Genomic DNA, 17,899 nt, shown 5'->3' with positions numbered 1-17,899 from the left:
GCTAGAAGGTTTGCTTCTTCATTGCACTGTTACCAGCAATACTTGGAGCTCCTTGGTTTCTTCTGCCATGCTGATGTCCCTTCCTTTTTCTTCCAGTTCCCTATGATGTCCAGTCTCTGACGCCTCCACAGAGCTTCCTAACTCTGGCTTCTGGTTTCTTTCTCTGCATAAATACTCTGGGAATAGGATTAAGACCCAGCCTGATTCTGTTGACTACAGCTTAACTAAAAATAATTTCTTCAAATGGTCCTATTTATAAAGGGCTCATACCAAAAGGAGTAAGATTAAGATTAAGAACATATTTTTTTCTGGTGTACATAACTCAAGCTACCCTAGTGATGTTTTAAATGTAGTCTCACTTTTTGTCCAGGGTACCTTAAAAGAGGCCCCTGAAATACTATTGGTGGGAATGCAAATTCCAACAAACATTCTTTTGGAAATTTTCTAGCTTGTATTGTGTCTATAACTGTTCATATATTTTAATACAGTAATTGCATTCATGTTAATTTCTTAAGGAATTGGCACACATACCAAAATGGGTAGTGATATTAATTGCAACTTTAAATAGTAAAAATTAAAGTAGTGTAAATATCCAAAACTAGGAGAATACTTATACATGGTCTAGCACATCTATGCAATAGATCACTATGCAGCTTTCGATATCATGCTTTTAATGAATATTAGTTTGAGGACAATCTTCAAATACATAAAATGAGAAAGGCAGCAAAAAAGAGAAAATAAGCTGCTTAGCTAAAGTTCCATTTTAGGAAAAATAAGAAGGGTTTAAACCCTACTGCGAATTATGGACTATAGTTAATAGTCAAATAAGAATAATACTGTTTCATCTATTGTAACAAAACTACCACACTAATACAAAGTGTTAATAATAGAGAAACTGCATTTGTGAAGGGGGTATATGGAAGCTCTATATTGCCTGTATGACTTTTCTGTTAACCGACAACTTCTCTAAATTTTTTTTTAAAAAAGGTTTACAGACTATCTTTTTAATTTAAAAGAAAAATCACTCTATTGAATCCCATGGAAACCATTTTTTATTATTATAGCTTAGGTTACTACATCAAATAAATGTCAACGATAAAGTGATGCTGCTTTCTAGCTACTATTATAATATTAAAAACTAGAAATATGTGTTAAGTAGCTACTCAGAGGCTGTTTTCTAATTGTATGATGTATTAAAAGTTTTGGAGTTCACTAATTGTATTCACTTGCTTTAAATCCATCTATGAAATGAGGCATCTAGAAAAGAATGGATGCAGAAACCAGGAGTCAGAGACAAAAGTCCCTTGGCTCAAATTACACAGGGATCTGGCATTAGATGTAGTCAACTCCATAATTACCCTTCTTCTTTGAATTATAGGATTTTTAGAATATATCATTTAAAAAAAATAATATTTATAGATATCAGAAATAATTGTCAGGCAATACCAATAGAAACATACCAAGTATAACTTTATAAAATTTCCCAAAACAACAATGAAGCATCTTTGACTGCAATGTAAAATATATCTAGTATCACAATAACATTTGAATTTAATTTTATTCAAACTCTTAAACTGAGTCTTCTAAAATACTTTAGATTTCACAGTGAAAAATTTTATTTCCTACACTATATTCTGGGTTTTGCCTTCTTCCTTTAAAATTCACAACATATTCCCAAAGCACATCAGCAATTCTGAAGCTTTGCCTCCATTTCCCTTTGGTTAAACATGGAGTGCCGTTTTATTCCCTCAATTGAACTGCACATTGTTAGAAGTTAAACTGCTGTATTGAGAGTCATCCAGAAGCTTTTGACAGATATTCAGTATTTAAATTATGATCTTGCATAGCATACTGTGCTGATTTGAAACTGTTATGCATCCTAGAAAAGCCATGTTCTTCTAATCCAATCTTGTGGGGGGCAGATCTATTGTTGGGTAAGACCTTTTGATTAGGTTGTTTTCATGGAGATGTGACCCCACCCATTCAAGATGGGTCTTAATCCTTTACCTGAGTCCTTTAAGAGGAAGACAGTTCTGAGACAGCACAGATGCTTGAAAGTAAGAAAATGCTCCCAGCAAAAATCAGATGGACACACAGGAGCTGAAAGAGTCATTTTGAAACCAACTCAGCTGGTTACAGAGGCCGAGGAATTGATAAGCAGAAAGCTGAAGCCTGGCAGGGAAGCACATAGCGGCAGAGCCTGCAGGAGTGCACGGATGGTGCATGGGATCAGGATGCAAGCCAGGCTGCGTTCCTTGGGTGCACTACACTCACTGACAGCCCCACGACTGGAAACTCACCCCCACATCCCATGCACCTGAACCCCCTCACCCACCATTCCCCACGCTCCAGGTGCCCCCACCCCACCAGCCCCCAGTGCATGTACCTGCCCCACACTCCTACCCCAAGTGCAGCCCAACCCACCTCTCCTACACCCCTCCAGGCACTACCTCCCCGTCTCTGTTCCCTGCAGCCAGTTGTTACCAGCATACGAAGGTTGCAAACACTAACCTCCATACCCAGGCTCCCCCCGCTCCCCCCACCACCCCATCACCCTCCCACCCTTCCCATCCCTGGCCCAAAGTGTCGCACAGCCTCACCCTGCCTTCCCTGAGCTCAGCACATCTGTTTACAGCACACCCAGGCCCATGCATGCACTCAGGCCTCCAATCACTTCTTTCATCTCTGGGAACTGCATATTATAGCAGTCCTAGAACCACACATGCACAGAGCCCTCAGCCTCACTTCCCAGCTCTGAGAAAGTGCCAACCTGCACAGTTGGGTCACATCTGCCTCCAATCCACAAAGGTGTAACGCTGACCTGCTGCCACAGCTCTATGCACGCACACAAAGGGCCCCATGTCTTAGACCAGTGCACACCAGGGTTACATCCCTCAGACCAGTGCACCTGCACAGCTACATCCTCCTTGGCCACTAGGTACCCACGTTCACAAGCATCAGTGTGACATCCCCAACCTGCACCCATACCTGCCCTAAAACAAATCACTGTACTGAGTGCTCCACCCCATGCCATGCTCCATGCTGTACAACCATTCTGCAAACAGAAGACCTAATATTACTGAAAGAAATCAACTCCTAAATTAAATTAATCAAGATATCTACATGTGACGAAGACCGCAGAAGATCACTAAGCATATCACAATGCAGACAGAAACAACCCTACTTAATGACCAAATTAAAACACCCGAGGAGACACAGATGTTGGAACAACTAATCAAAAATGTTCATACAACTCTACTTGATAAAATAAGCAGGATAGCAAATGACATAAAGGAGATTAAGAAAACAGTAGAAGAGCACAAAGAGGGATTTGAAAGAATAAATAGAAAAATAGCAGAAATCACAGAAATTAAAGACTCAGCTGACCAAATAAAGGACATACTAGAGGTACACAACACCAGATTTGAAGAGACAGAAGAAAGAATAAGTGATACAGAGGACAGGGTATTTGGCTTCAAAGACTCAAAACAGCAAATGGTAAAAAAGATGGAAAAAATTGAATGGGAACCCAGGGAAACGATAGACAAAACGCACAAATATAAGAATCATTGGTGTCCCAGAAGGAAAAGAGAGGAATAAAGGGCTAGGAAGAGTAGTTGAGGATATAATGGGGGAAAACTTCCCAACCCTCATAAATACACAACCCAAAGAAACCCAAAGAATTCCAAACAGAATAAAGCCAAACAGGTCTTCCCTAAGGCACATACTAATCAGTCTGTCAAATGTTGAAGAGAAGCTGAAAATCCTGAAAGTGGCAAGAGAAAAAGAATCATCTATATGCAAGGGAAATCAAATGAGACTGAGCTCAGACTGCTCAACTAGCACCCTGGAGGAGAGAAGGCAGTGGTATCATATGTTCAGGATCCTAAAAGAAAAAGACTTCCAGCCAAGAATTCTGTACCCAGCAAATTGTCCTTTAAAATTGAGGGAGAGAATAAAGTTTTCACAGACAAAGAAGTCCTGAAACAATTTGTCAACAGGAGACTGGCCCCACAAGAAATAATAAAAGGAATTCTGTCAGTTGAGGAAAAAAAAGATAGGAGAGGGAGGTCTGGAGGAGGGCACAGAATTGAAGAGTACCACTAAGGGTAATGTAAAGAGAAAGAGGCAGAAGAATATATAGATCTTACAAATAAAATAAAATAAAAAAGATAAGATGGTGGAATCAAGAAACACCTTTTCACGAATAACTTTGAAAGTTAATGGACTAAACTTAACCAATTAAAATATACAGATTGCCGGAATGAATTAAGAAACATAATCCAGCTATATACTGCTTACAAGAGACTCATTTTAGACACAAAGATACAAATAGATTGAAAGTGAAAGGATGGGAAAAGATCTTCCATGCAAGTTATAACCAAAAGAAAGCAGGAGTAGCTATACTAATATTGGACAAAATGGACTTTAAATGTAAAGACATCATAAGAGACAAAGAAGGACACAATATACTAATTTAAGGGTCAATTCACCAAGAAGATATAACAATCATAAATGTTTATGCCCCTGATCAAAGTACTCCAAAGTACATTAAACAGACATTGGCAAAACTGAAGGGAGCGATAAATGTTTCAACAATAATAGTAGGAGACTTCAATACACCACTCTCCTCTACAGATAGAACAACAAGACAAAAGGTCAACAAGGAAATAGAGAAGTTAAATAACTTGACAAATGAGCTAGTACTAACAGACATATATAGGTCATTGCACCCCAAAGCACAAGGATATACATTCTTCTCTAGTGCTCATGGAACATTTTTCAGGATAGAGAATATGCTGGGGCACAAAACAGGTCTTTATAAATTTAAAAATATTGTAATTATTCAAAGTACTTTCTCTGATCACAATGGGATGAAGCTGGATCTCAATAACCACCAAAGAATGAGAACATTCAAAGATATATGGAGATTAAATAACACACTCTTAAACAACCAATGGGTCGAAGAAGAAATTGCTAGAGAAATCAGCAGCTATCTGGAGATGAATGAAAATGAGAATACAACTTATGAGAACTTACGGGATGCAGCAAAGGCTGTGCTGAGAGGGAAATTTATTGCCTTAAATTTATTGCTTATATTAAAACACAAGACAGAGTAAAAATGGAGGATGCAACAGCAAATCTGGAGGAACTTGGGAAAGAATGGCAGACTAACCCTAACGCAATAGGAGAAGAGAAATAACAAACATTAATGAGAGATAAATGAAGGGGAGAACAAAAGAACAAGAGAAAGAATCAATAAAACCAAAAGTTGGTTCTTTGAGAAAATCAATAAAATTGATGGCCACTAGCAAGACTGACAAAGAAAAAAAGATAGAGGATGCAAATAAACAAAATCAGAAATGAGAAGGGGTGCGTTGCCACAGACTCTGAAGAAATAAATCATAAGAGGATACTCTGAACAACTGTACGCCAACAAACTAGACAACTTAGATGAAATGGACAAATTTCTGGAGACACACAAACTAGCTACCCTGACTCAGGAAGAGATAGAAGATCTCAACAAACCAATCACAAGTAGAGAGATTCAATCAGTCATCAAAAATCTTCCTACAAAGAAAAGCCCAGGGCCAGATGGCTTCACAGCGGAATTTTATCAAATATTACAGAAAAAACTACCACCAATCCTGCTCAAACTTTTCCAAAAAATTGAGGAAAAAGGAACTCTACCTAACTCATTTTATGAAGCTAATATCATTTTAATACCAAAACCGGGTAAAGATGCTATAAGAAAGGAAGACTACAGCCAATCTTACTAATGAACATAGGCACAAAAATTCTCAATAAAATATTGTCAAATCGAATCCAACATGTTAAAAGAATTAGACACCATGAATAAGTGGGGTTTATACCAGGAATGCAAGGATGGTTCAACACAAGAAAATCAGTTAATGTTATACAGCACATTAACAAATCGAAAGGAAAAAAATCACATGCTCATCTCAATTGATGCTGAAAAAGCATTCAACAAAATTCAACATCTTTTTCTGATAAAAAGTATTCCAAAAGATAGGAATCAAAGGTAACTACCTCAATACAATGAAGGAAATATATAAAAAACTAACAGCCAGCATCATACTCGATGGAGATGGACTGAAAGCTAAGCTCAGGTTCAAGACAAGGATGCCCACTGTCACCACCATTATTCAACATTGTGCTAGAAGTTCTTGCTAGAGCAATCAGGCAGGGCAAAGAAACAAAAGGCATCCAAATTGGTAAGGAAGGAAGAATTAAAACTCTCATTATTTGCAGATGATATGATACTATATTTGGAAGATCCTGAGAAATCTACAGAAAAGTTACTTGAGCTAATAAACAAATTCAGTGAGGTGGCAGGATATAAAATTAATGTGCAAAAATCAGTAACATTTCTACACAGAAGCAGTGACCTAGCTGAGGAGTCAGTTAAGGAAAATATTCCATTCAAAATAGCAATTAAAAGAATCAAATACTTAGGAATTAACTTAACTAGGGACGTAAAGGACTTGTACACAGAAAACTACATAACATTGCTAAAATAAATCAAAGGAGATCTAAGTAGGTGGAAAACATTCCTTGATCATGGATAGGAAGGCTAAATATAGTTAAGATGTCAATTCTCCCCAAATTGATCTATAGATTCAACACAGTACCAATCAAAATGCCAACAACCTACTTTGAAGATCTGAAAAAGCTAACTACCAAATTAATCTGGAAGGGAAAGAGACCCTGAATAGCTAAAAGCATCTTACAAAAGAAAAATGAAGTGGGAGGCTTAACAGTCCCTGACTTTAAAACATATTATAAAGCCACAGTGATCATGGTACTGGCACAAACATAGAAACATCGACCAATGGAATCAAGTTGAGAGTGCAGAAATAGACCACCAAATCTATGGGCAACTGATTTTTGTTAAGGCCCCCAAATCCTCTGAACTAGGATGGAATAGTCTTTTCAATATTTGGGCATGGAACAACTGGATATCAATAGCCAAGAGAATGAAAGAAGACCCCTATCTTACACCCTACACAAAAATTAATGCAAAATGGATCAAATACCTAACTATAAGATTTAGCATGATAAATTTTCTAGAAGAGAATATAGGGAAACATCTTCAAGATCCAGTAATAGGAGGAAGTGTCCTAAACTTTACACCCAAAGCACAAGCAACAGAAGAAATAAATAGATAAATGGTAACTCCTCAAAATCAGATGCTTCTACCTCAAATGACTTTGTCAAAAGAGTGAAGAGGCAGTCAACTCAATGGTAGAAAATATTTGGAAATCACATATCAGACAAAGGTTTGATTTCCTATATATACAAAGAAATCATACAACTCAACAACAAAAGAACAATCTAATTATAAATGGGCTAAAGATATGAATAGGTATTTTTCTAAAGAGGAAATACAGATGGCTCAAAAGCACATGAAGAGATGCTCCTTTTCATTGGCAATAAGGGAAATGCAGATCAAGACTGCAATAAGATATAACCTCACACCTATGAGAATGACTGCTATTAAACAATCAGGAAACCATAAATGTTGGAGAGGATGTGGAGAAACTGGGACACTTATGCACTGCTGGTGGGAATATACAATGGTGCAGGCACTATGGAAGACTGTTTGGCAATTCCTTAGGAAACTAAATATCGAGCTGCCCTATGACCCAGGCAATAGCACTACTTTGGATATACCCAGAAGAGCTGAAAGCAGCTACACAAACAGACATTTGCATATCAATGTTCATAGCAGCATTATTCACCATTGCCAAAAGATGGAAACAAACCAAATGCCCATCAACAACAGAAGAGTGGATCAACAAAATGTGGTATATACATATGATGGAATATTATGCAGCAGTAAGGCAAAATGACATCATGAAGCACATGACAAGATGGATGAACCTTGAGGATATAATGCTGAGTGAAAGTAACCAGACACAAAAGGACAAATACTGTATTATTCCACTTTTATGACCAGCATAAAGGTATAATCAGAGACTTATAATGCAGAATATAGGGGACTTAGAGAAGCTAGAGATGGGTGACCATGTTAGACCTTGTTACCTATCATAGAGATGGGTGAACCATTAGCTAATGAGGTTGAACTCCAGTGTAAGGGAATAGACAGATGCAAAGGTGATTCTCCAGTGGGTCTAGAGGTAATAGTACCATATCGAAGAAGAACAAGATTGAAAGGGGTTGTATTCACCTGCATGTTCCACTGACTCACACTAGAAATATGAATGTGTTCTTGTAAGAATTGCTTCAAAGATATGATTCTTGTATAAAGAGTGTTTAAGTCCAGGGTACAGGGGGAAAACTGCCATTGCATGCTATGGGCTATGTCAGCAGGAAACCATCAGCACTATGACAGCAACAGCAGAGGTGAATAATGGAGTGTGGGACAAGAGTTAAGAGGAGGTTTAGATCTCCTGTTTGTGAGGGTGTGTTTATAGGTTTTCTGTCTCTTGGGATCAATGAAGTTGTCTAGAATTGAGAATGTTGATGGACTGTGGACTTTGGGCCCTCTACATGATGCCTAATGAATGCAGGTGGCTGAGGGATGCACTGATAGAGAAGTAGAGTGGTGGATGATGCTGCATACTTATGAACGAAGGCTGTGCTGCTATAGGAAGGGACAATGCCGTGAGGCATGCAATGATGTGAACGAACATGTGGGACATTGGTGAAACAAAATAAGCCAGAAACTAAAAAACAACAATGGTATGGTCACCTTTAGAAAGTGCTTGTGGGAAGACAGGGGCCTAGATTTTAGGCTTTTGGAGCAGACACATTGAGTCTGGAGTGTTGATTATTATTTCTGGATTCTGAGAGGCTGTTATATATATATACATAACCTGATATTTAGAGATGGGAATGAGGCCAGACAGGTTGGAGTTAGAGTAATTCAGAATAGGGGTAAGGAAAACAGTGTCTATATTTTGGAACCACACATACTCTTTGAGACCAGTGGAAGAAAGGTTTATTTGATATGGAACTGAAATTTTCTGTAGTGCATAGTCTAATTCAGCCTGTCTGTACAGCTCATTTGAGCAACTGAAACACAGAAGAGTACAGAATGAGAAGGCGGTCCTTTAGTCCTGTATAGGTTATTGTGGTACCTGGAAACATCCTAGAGTATATTAACCAGATAATCAGAAAATATTGGCAGGGTCCTCTGGAGGAGGGGAGAGAGACTATGGAACTTTTAAACCTTGCCATTAGGGAATCCCCTGATACTGTGTCAAACTTTGGGGACACCCAAATCAATGCGCCATGCCCTCTATTGTGAGGCTTGCTCTTGTGAAGTTTGTGTAGGTAGCACAGAAGCTTAGACTATGTATGCCTAAGAGTTATTTCTTGAGGACCTCTGTTGTTGTTCAGGTGTGGCCTCAATCTCTGCAGGCCCAGCTCTGCAAGTGAGATCATTGCCCTCCCCTCTACGTGGGACATGACATCTGGGGTGAAAGTCTCCCTGCCAATGTGGGAGAGGACTCCCAGGGATGAATCCAGACCTCACACCATGGGATCAACAATTATATCCTGACCAAATGGGGGAAAATAAGTATAATTAATAAAGTATCAGTGACACAGAAAGTTCAAATAGAATCAAGAGGCTACTCTGGAGGTTGCTCTTATGCAAGCTTCAGTTAGACCTTTTACCTATCATAACCTGCCAACCTCCAACCAGGACTGTTCCAGCCAATCCTAAAGAACACCTAAGGCAATTTATAAGATTCCACAAGGATTCCAGGCACTAGAGTAACTTGCCAGAACTACAACGTGCAGATGGGTCCATGATCCAAATAAGTTCTGAAACCTAGCCCAGCCTTTCTAGAACATCAGATAGTTCCATCTCCCTACCCCATATTAGTGACAGACCCTTACAACATCAAAAATTTGGAATTGCCATAGCCAAAACCACCCCAATGGTATGGAAAGATCAAAGATGATGGTGGAGTTATACAGAGAAAATAGGACTTAACAAATGAATATGAATGCTGAATCATTAAATTGACATGTCTTTTAGTCTCCAGTATTTTAGAGCAGCTAGAAGTAAAAACCTAAAATTGTGAAATTGTAACCCATGCCAAGTCTGAAATATGTTCTACAACTAATTGTGGTGCTGTGCTTGGACATTTATAGCTTTTTTGTATATATGCTATTGTTCACAAAAAAAAGAAGGAAAAAAATGTCTATTGTGATGATAAAGTATTTAAGCCCTCTAGCTTCCTATATTCTGGAGCAGCTAGAAGGAAAAATATAAGATGATTGTATGGTAGTCCATGACAAACTCTGGGATCTCTCCTGTAACTTTCTGAAGAGTGCTTTGAAAACTGTTGCTTTCTTATTTCTTTGCTTTTTATATATGTTATATTATACAATAAAAAAAGGTTTGGAAAAATATCAACTCAGGAGAGAATGGCCAGCAAACTTTACCACGTGCCTTCCCATGTAACAAAGAAACCCAAATTCGATCGGCCTTTCTTGAGTGAAGGTATCCACTTTTTCATGTCTGGATTTGGACATTTTCATGGCCTTTGATTGGTCCATTTGTAACCTAATGAATTCCTTGTAAATGGATTTATTCATTTCTGGTATATTGCATGCTGTCAGCATTAGCAAACTGAAACACATGCCAAGATAACATTCTAGATATAACATTTCTGAGATCTATTAGTTATAATTACCTGGCTTACGATAATCTTCTGTAGATACATACTTCTTTCAATACTATACTTTGGTTTGATATTTCTAAAAATGTCTAAAGTAACATGGAAAGATGCTAATTTAAATTAAGATATACATGTGATGATACGTAAACAAACAATTCAATGAAGCTAACAGTTGTTGTGGGTAGAAATGAAGTTCACATAGCTAATTTTCTCATGTTCAGGTAATAACCACTAAGTTTACTATAAATCACCTCTCTGACAACTGTTGAGTTTATTTTAATCTGACTATAATAAAATTCTTATTTTAAAAGCATAACATGTTAGAGGGAGAAAGTACTCTGGATCCAATATATGTAGGAAGATATTTTATTTAATTCAACGTTCTTAACTACTGGTTGAGTCCATGTATTATGCTAAGTCTGGAGATAGTGAAAGAAATAAAGTGGTCACATCCTTCTCACCACTCATTCCTTCCTCGATACTGAGCCTGACTTTCCTGTGGTCATGGTACTTGCTCTTGTCTTATACTGGTAAGGCAGGGCAAGCTATACAAACAGGAACATCTCCAGTCATACCGGTGTTACATTTCTGCTTCATTACCAGGCCACTGGGACAATGTAGTTGCATACTCTTGAGCTTTGGGGACAATATGGGTTGCATACTCCTGAGCTTTGAGACCGCTCCTAGATCCAGTATACACTAAAGCACCATTGTATTGGCCCCATCTAGAATGGGCAAGCATCATATCTTTGTCAAGGTGCCCTTCACTGATACTTCCTGCCTGGGCGGTAATCCAGTTCTGCCATAGAACATGCATCTTGAAACAAACAAATCCCTGTGCATCAAAGGGCAAAAATACATCTCAAATGTATGCACACATTCCATCTACCATAGTTTTCAAATTCCAGATTTAGGAGTTGTGCTTGAGATTTCCTATTTCTTCATTCCCTGCATCCAGCCCATCAGTAAATTCTACCCCAAACTCATCAAAACTCAGTCCATTTTTTCTTTACCTTCTTTATTGTTGCAGGTGAAATCACCCTCATATCTTTTCTAAATTATTGAAATAGACTTTTTTTTTTTGGAGTCTGTATGGTAGGGGTCACATTTCATTCTTTTCCCATGCAAGTGTCACCTTATTGCAGCACCATTTGCTGAATTTTTTTTTGCTTGGCTTTTTATTTGTTTGCTTGTTTGTTTGTTTGGGAAGTGCATGGGCTTGGAACTGAACAGGAGTCTCCCACATGGCAGGCTAGAATTCTACCACTGACCTATCCTTGCATGCCCGGAATAGACTTCTTTTATTTCTTTTTTTTTTTTTTTTTTTTTTTTTTTTTTAAAGGAAAGACAGAGAGAAGGAAGGAAGGAAGGAAGGAAGAAAGGGAAACATTTTTAAACATTTTCTTGTTTTATTGTATTCTGTTTCTCCGTTTTTGTTACATGGGCTGGGGCCGGGAATCGAACCGAGGTCCTCCGGCATAGCAGGCAAGCACTTTGCCCGCTGAGCCACCGCGGCCCGCCCTTCTTTTATTTCTTGTCCTCGATAATATCATTTTGGCTAACATGATGTTTTTAGCCATAAATTAGATTCTGGATTCCTTTCATAAAGTCTTCTAATAAATCCCATAACATAGCCAAATATATTACTCTGATTTATGAGATCCTGTAAAGTCTAGGTCTAAAATATTGTATCTTACTTCCAGAGGATGTATTTTTATTAAATGTTTATTTATTTAAAAATTACATACAATGGAATATTATGCAGCTTTAAGACAAGATAAACTTATGAAGCATGTAATAACATGGATGGACCTAGAGAATATTATGCTGAGTGAGTCCAGCCAAAACTAAAAGACAAATACTGTATGGTCCCACTGATGTGAACGGACATTAGAGAATAAACTTGAAATATGTCATTGGTAACAGAGTCCAGCAGGAGTTAGAAACAGGGTAAGATAATGGGTAATTGAAGCTGAAGGGATACAGACTGTGCAACAGGACTAGATACAAAAACTCAAAAATGGACAGCACAATAATACCTAGTTGTAAAGTAATCATGTTAAAACACTGAATGAAGCTGCATCTGAGCTATAGGGTTTTTTTTTTTTTTTTACTAATATTACTACTTTTATTTCTTTTCTCTATATTAACATTTTATATCTTTTTCTGTTGTGTTGCTAGTTCCTCTAAACCGATGCAAATGTACTAAGAAACGATGATCATGCATCTATGTGATGATGTTAAGAATTACTGAGTGCATATGTAGAATGGTATGATTTCTAAATGTTGTGTTAATTTCTTTTTTTTTCTTTCTTTCCGTTAATAAAAAAAATATAAGCATAGGAAGATCTGTTGAATTTTGTGTATAGAATTAAAAAATGCAATTGTAAATGGAAGACATATGTCAATGTAAACACTGAGTTCTCCTCTTCATTATAGAGTGATTAGAATCTGAATAAAGCGGTACAACTATTAATTTCAATGACAATAAATTAAAAGCAATTGTGCTTACCAGGTCTGAGCATGTATTGACTTTACTAGTATTCAACTACAAGCCTTTGTATTTATGATTGCTGAATTTAGCAAATACAAATATGATAAAGTATGCTAAAAACTATTCATTCTTCATCTGAAATTCAAACTTAACTGGGCATCCTCTACTTTTTCTGACAAAACTATTCAAATCCTGAAATTGTTTAACTAAACTCTTGTTCATATGTTTTATTTTCATATTTTTAAGATCTATTTTTTAGTTGTAGTTTTAAATGCCACAGGAGAAATTATTTTACATCAAACATATATTCTATTCACATTGCTAACAAAGAAATTCCTTCTATTTAAAAATGAATGCCTGCTAATTTGAAAGCAGATACGTGAGCCAGTATCTTCTTCTTTAAAGGTTAATCACATGTAAACTAGGTAAAATAATACCACACTTAATTCACCTTTTGTCTGCACTTCCATTGATTAAAACAAGAGAAGCTCCTAGAATACTTTTAATATCAAATCACCAAAAACCAGTTTTAATGATGCTAATATCACCTACTCCATTTATCCATGTTTGTAAAATCTGGAATCTTTGACATTATATTTAAATAATCATCTGAACAGAAGAGAATTTCCATTAACAATGGTTTTCTGTGTTTGGTAAGTTAAAGGTTCTGAGTTTTCTTTACAATTTTCATTTGCCAACATAATCTAAGCTAAAGTTCACTTTATATTATCTTGGCCATAACATGCAATTCTAAATACTAGAGAGATTTAGCTTTATCTGAGATAATAGCTTTATCTGTGGTAATAATAGCAAATATTAACGCTACTCTTTTACGTAGACCTATTTTCTTTAAAAAAAAATTTTTCAGTTGCAATTTATTTTATTTATGAAATACTAATATATTACAAGTAATGTTGATCTCTAATGTGCTATACTTTTGCATTTACTATCCTAAGCACTAAAGTTATTATGTTTTGTTTCTCTTCTACCTGTATTACCAATTGAATGTATTTACAATCCTATGTCAGTATATAGTGAATAGAATCAAAGCAATGAAAATGAAACACATTTTGAAAATATAATTGTATATGATATCCATTTATCAAGTCTAAATTTTAGCAGTGATAAAAGAGCATGGGCATTGAAATCAAACAGCCCTGGGTTCTCCTCATAACATTTCCATTAATGCAACCTTGGGCCATTGACTTGAACTCTCTTAGATTTGTGTCTCTCTTTTTTGAAACGGGGATAATAGCACCGATTCATAAAGTTGATCTAAGAACAAAATGAGATAATATGTTAAATATTTTAAGGCCTTCACAGCTATAGATGTTGATAATAACTGTGGGGTGTGTGTACGTTGGGGAGAGAGGAGATCCATCCATTACCCCTGGTAGAATTCCTTGTGCTCATACTTTTAATATTCCACACTCTTCAATTGAATCTAGAGTTAATATAATATGAAGAAAATTATGATTACTATATTATCTCAGGAACTGGAAATCATTGATTAAAGAGTCTGACAAGATCAGAATTAATGTTATGGTTAATTCTATAGCACATTTAAAATATGAAAATACCTCTTGTGGTATCAGTTTTTGTTTTGATGTTTTCTAAATATACATGTCATTTGTTTTTCCAGACAAGTGCCTTATTACATACCTTAAAATATTTAAATTAAGTAATTTTGTATCATTAAAAAGTAGCAACAACAAAGAACTAGAAGGAATAAAATAATAGTGGATGAAAACATAATAATTTATCCCAAAGTACATCAAAATGTATATTGTTGTATAGTTCTCTTGTGAATTCACGTCAAGCATTGATGGAGGTCTTCTCATGTGTAAGGTACTGTACTGGTGCTTTCATGGTTTTCTCATTTAATTCTTACAAAATCCAGGTAGTATTTGTTATTTTCCCTAATTTTTTTTTTATAAAGAGGCTTTTAGAGAAACACTTTTTCAAAGTCAAAGGTATAAAAGCAGCAGTACAATACTTTCTTTTGCCAAAGCATTTATGCTAAATAATCTTTAAACTTAATAATTATAGACATTATTAGACTCATTTTCTATGACAATTTTAATTTTGTTATAAAAATAAGTAAGTTCATCATTATAAATCCTTGGCAACTTGAACAGGGAAACAGCTATATAATATTCCCTTAGGACTTGTATGCTGGTGATTCATTGGCAAGAGGCTAACGTAAATACATTCAGAGAGTAGGCACCAATGGTCAATCTGGACTAACAAAACTCCAGGTTTTGCTGAAGTTAAACAAAGATCAGTTCTATAGAGATAAACCCACCTTACATACTGTTTCTGCTAGAAGTCCATCTGGAAAGGGCTGCCAAAGACCTGTCCACAGAAACCTTCCTAGTGTGTGTGGGGTAAGTTTTTCTCTTTCCTGTATCCTAGAAAACACCTAATTATCATTTAATTTTAATTTCCCATTTGCCATATAGCATTTATTCATTTCTACTGTTTCAATACGTAGAAGCAGTAGAATAACACCCCCACTGGAAATAATTGGCCGACTAACGTGTTGATGATTAAAGGATGGATTGGAAAACAGATAGGAACAAATGACTGCAGTTTCTCAAATGGGCTTTTGTTATACATGAAAATGTTCCTTACCAGAAATATATGCCAAAGTAGAAAGATGAAGTGTAATCTGGGCTTGTGATGTAGCATTTAGAGGTTATCTATGGAAAAAGAAAAACACCATTTGGAATGTCAAAATATGCAGAGAACATCTAAGTTGATGCTTTTCCCTGACAGTAAAATAAACATGCTTTGTCTTTGACTATTCAATTGCAGAGGTAACTAATCCTTCTTTCAGTAGCTCATTATGCATTATCACGAAATGGATAATAGAATTCCCACAAACCTCTTTTGATTTCATGTCAAACAAATTCTCTCAAAGTCATTTAATAAACAAATAGAAAAAGCAAACCCAAAACCTCAAACGATTTGTGTTATCGATTATCATGAGCCATCTGTTACTCTTCCCTCATAATAGAGGAAGATTCCCACTTAAATGGGTTAATTTTCCAAATTAAGGTTTAGATAAATCACATATTAAGAAAAATTAAAGCATCCTATTTATTTAATACTTAAAATAAAAATTAAAAGTATATTAAATTATTCCACATATTGAGGATCACCAAGCAATTAAAATTGTCCTTTCACATGCAGCTAAATTCTCTAGCGCAAACTTGAAGTGTTCTTTAAAAATGTGATCTCTTCTTAGACCCCTCCAGCTAAGAAATTGGGTGGGCTGTTTCTCTTCTCTTTCAGGAAATTTATTAGCAATTATTCACTGTTCATTTTTTCATTTAACTTCTTTGTTTGTCCCCTTTTTATACCATCAGTTCTTTGTAGTCATGATCATATAAAATTCATCTTTATGATTTTTTCTTATCATAATATGATGTTTTTTGCTTAAAATAGACTCTAGTCCAAGATAAGCACTAAATAAATGTTGCAAATGAAAGCATAAGCCTTCATTAATTTTCTGCCTATGCCACACAGTGATTTTGTTGGCCTGAGAAAATTACTTAAAGCCTCAGAGTCTTAGTTTGCCTGTTTTGAAATTACATTGCTTACATATTGTGCTGCTTGAATTAAATTAAATTATGGAGAGAGAGAGAGAGAGAGTGGGAGAGAGAAAGAGGAAGGGAGAATGAGAATGGGGCAGATTTAGCATAATACTGGCTCATATATTCATTTTATTTCTTTCAATTATTGTTATTTCTCTACAAATAAAGTTTTCATGACTCATTATCCATTCACTACTCGCTATTGCAAAAGCAGAAACTCTAATTGGTGCATCAGTTATGACTACCTGATTGAGTGCTTCTATCATTATGGTCGTTTATGTTTATGTTACCTTTGACTTTATATTTCAAAGGGAAAATTTAGAAATCCAATAAAACTGTGATCATCATTCACTTCATCTAAAGCAGTTGGTTACCAAAGTTATTTGCAATGATAACTTTTGCAAATAAATTAATGAAGTATGAGATAAAGAGAAGAAAATTTAAGAACCAATTGGTCAGCTAATAAGTCTCTCTTACATGGTGTTTTAGTTTCCTGGCTGGTAAATCAAGCACCATACTATCGGTTGGCTTAAACAATAGGAATTTATGGACTCTCACTTTTGAGGCTAGGACAAGTTCAAAATCAAGGCATCAGCAAGGTTATGATCTCTCCAAGAAGACTGTGGGGTTCTGGAACTGGCTGGTTGGGTTCTTTGGTCCTTGGCTTTTCTGTCACATGACAATACACATAGTAGCTTCTCTTGGCTTCTCCTCTCTCTTCTGGATTCCATTGGCTTCCAGTTTCTAGCTGTTGCCTATGGCTTTCTCTTTCTGAATTTTATTCTGCTTATAAAGGACTCCAGAAATAAAGATAAGATATACCCTGATTCAGGTTGGGCCACACTTTAACTGAAGTGACCTCATCAAAAGAACTTAATTATAAGGGCTTCAACTCACAGGAATGGATTAAGTTTAAGAACATGTTTTTTCTGGGGTACGTCGCTCCAAACCACCCATATGTAGTGTGCAAGTGGAGTTAGAGATGATAGATGCAGATGGATGATGGGCCAATTATGAAAAGAATCAATGTAGTGAGGGCATTTGAAACTACCATGATAGTGATTCAAATATTGTCAGGATAAGGATGGTAAGCAGTAGCTGTAGTAACAGGCACATAGATTCCTGTT

The 17,899-nt window shown here is 36.2% G+C and overlaps 1 long non-coding RNA gene across 3 annotated transcripts in view; it reads right to left on the bottom strand.

Moving 5' to 3' along the window:
• Window positions 1-17,899, bottom strand: part of LOC143663552 (uncharacterized) — a 120,055-nt gene that overhangs the window by 80,604 nt on the left and 21,552 nt on the right. For 2 of the 3 annotated variants that reach the window (XR_013166028.1, XR_013166026.1), the window contains one exon: window positions 15,808-15,875. This is a non-coding gene — a long non-coding RNA (uncharacterized LOC143663552). Of the gene's footprint in view, window positions 1-14,275; window positions 14,449-14,561; window positions 14,618-15,807; window positions 15,876-17,899 lie in introns of those variants that run through there. The other variant, XR_013166027.1, reaches the window with a different exon arrangement.

The sequence above is a fragment of the Tamandua tetradactyla genome, chromosome 19, assembly GCF_023851605.1.
Source record: "Tamandua tetradactyla isolate mTamTet1 chromosome 19, mTamTet1.pri, whole genome shotgun sequence".
In the NCBI taxonomy this organism is placed as follows: Eukaryota; Metazoa; Chordata; class Mammalia; order Pilosa; family Myrmecophagidae; genus Tamandua; species Tamandua tetradactyla.
Note: the sequence above shows the minus strand (reverse complement) of the source record. Positions and strands in the feature narration are given on the sequence as shown.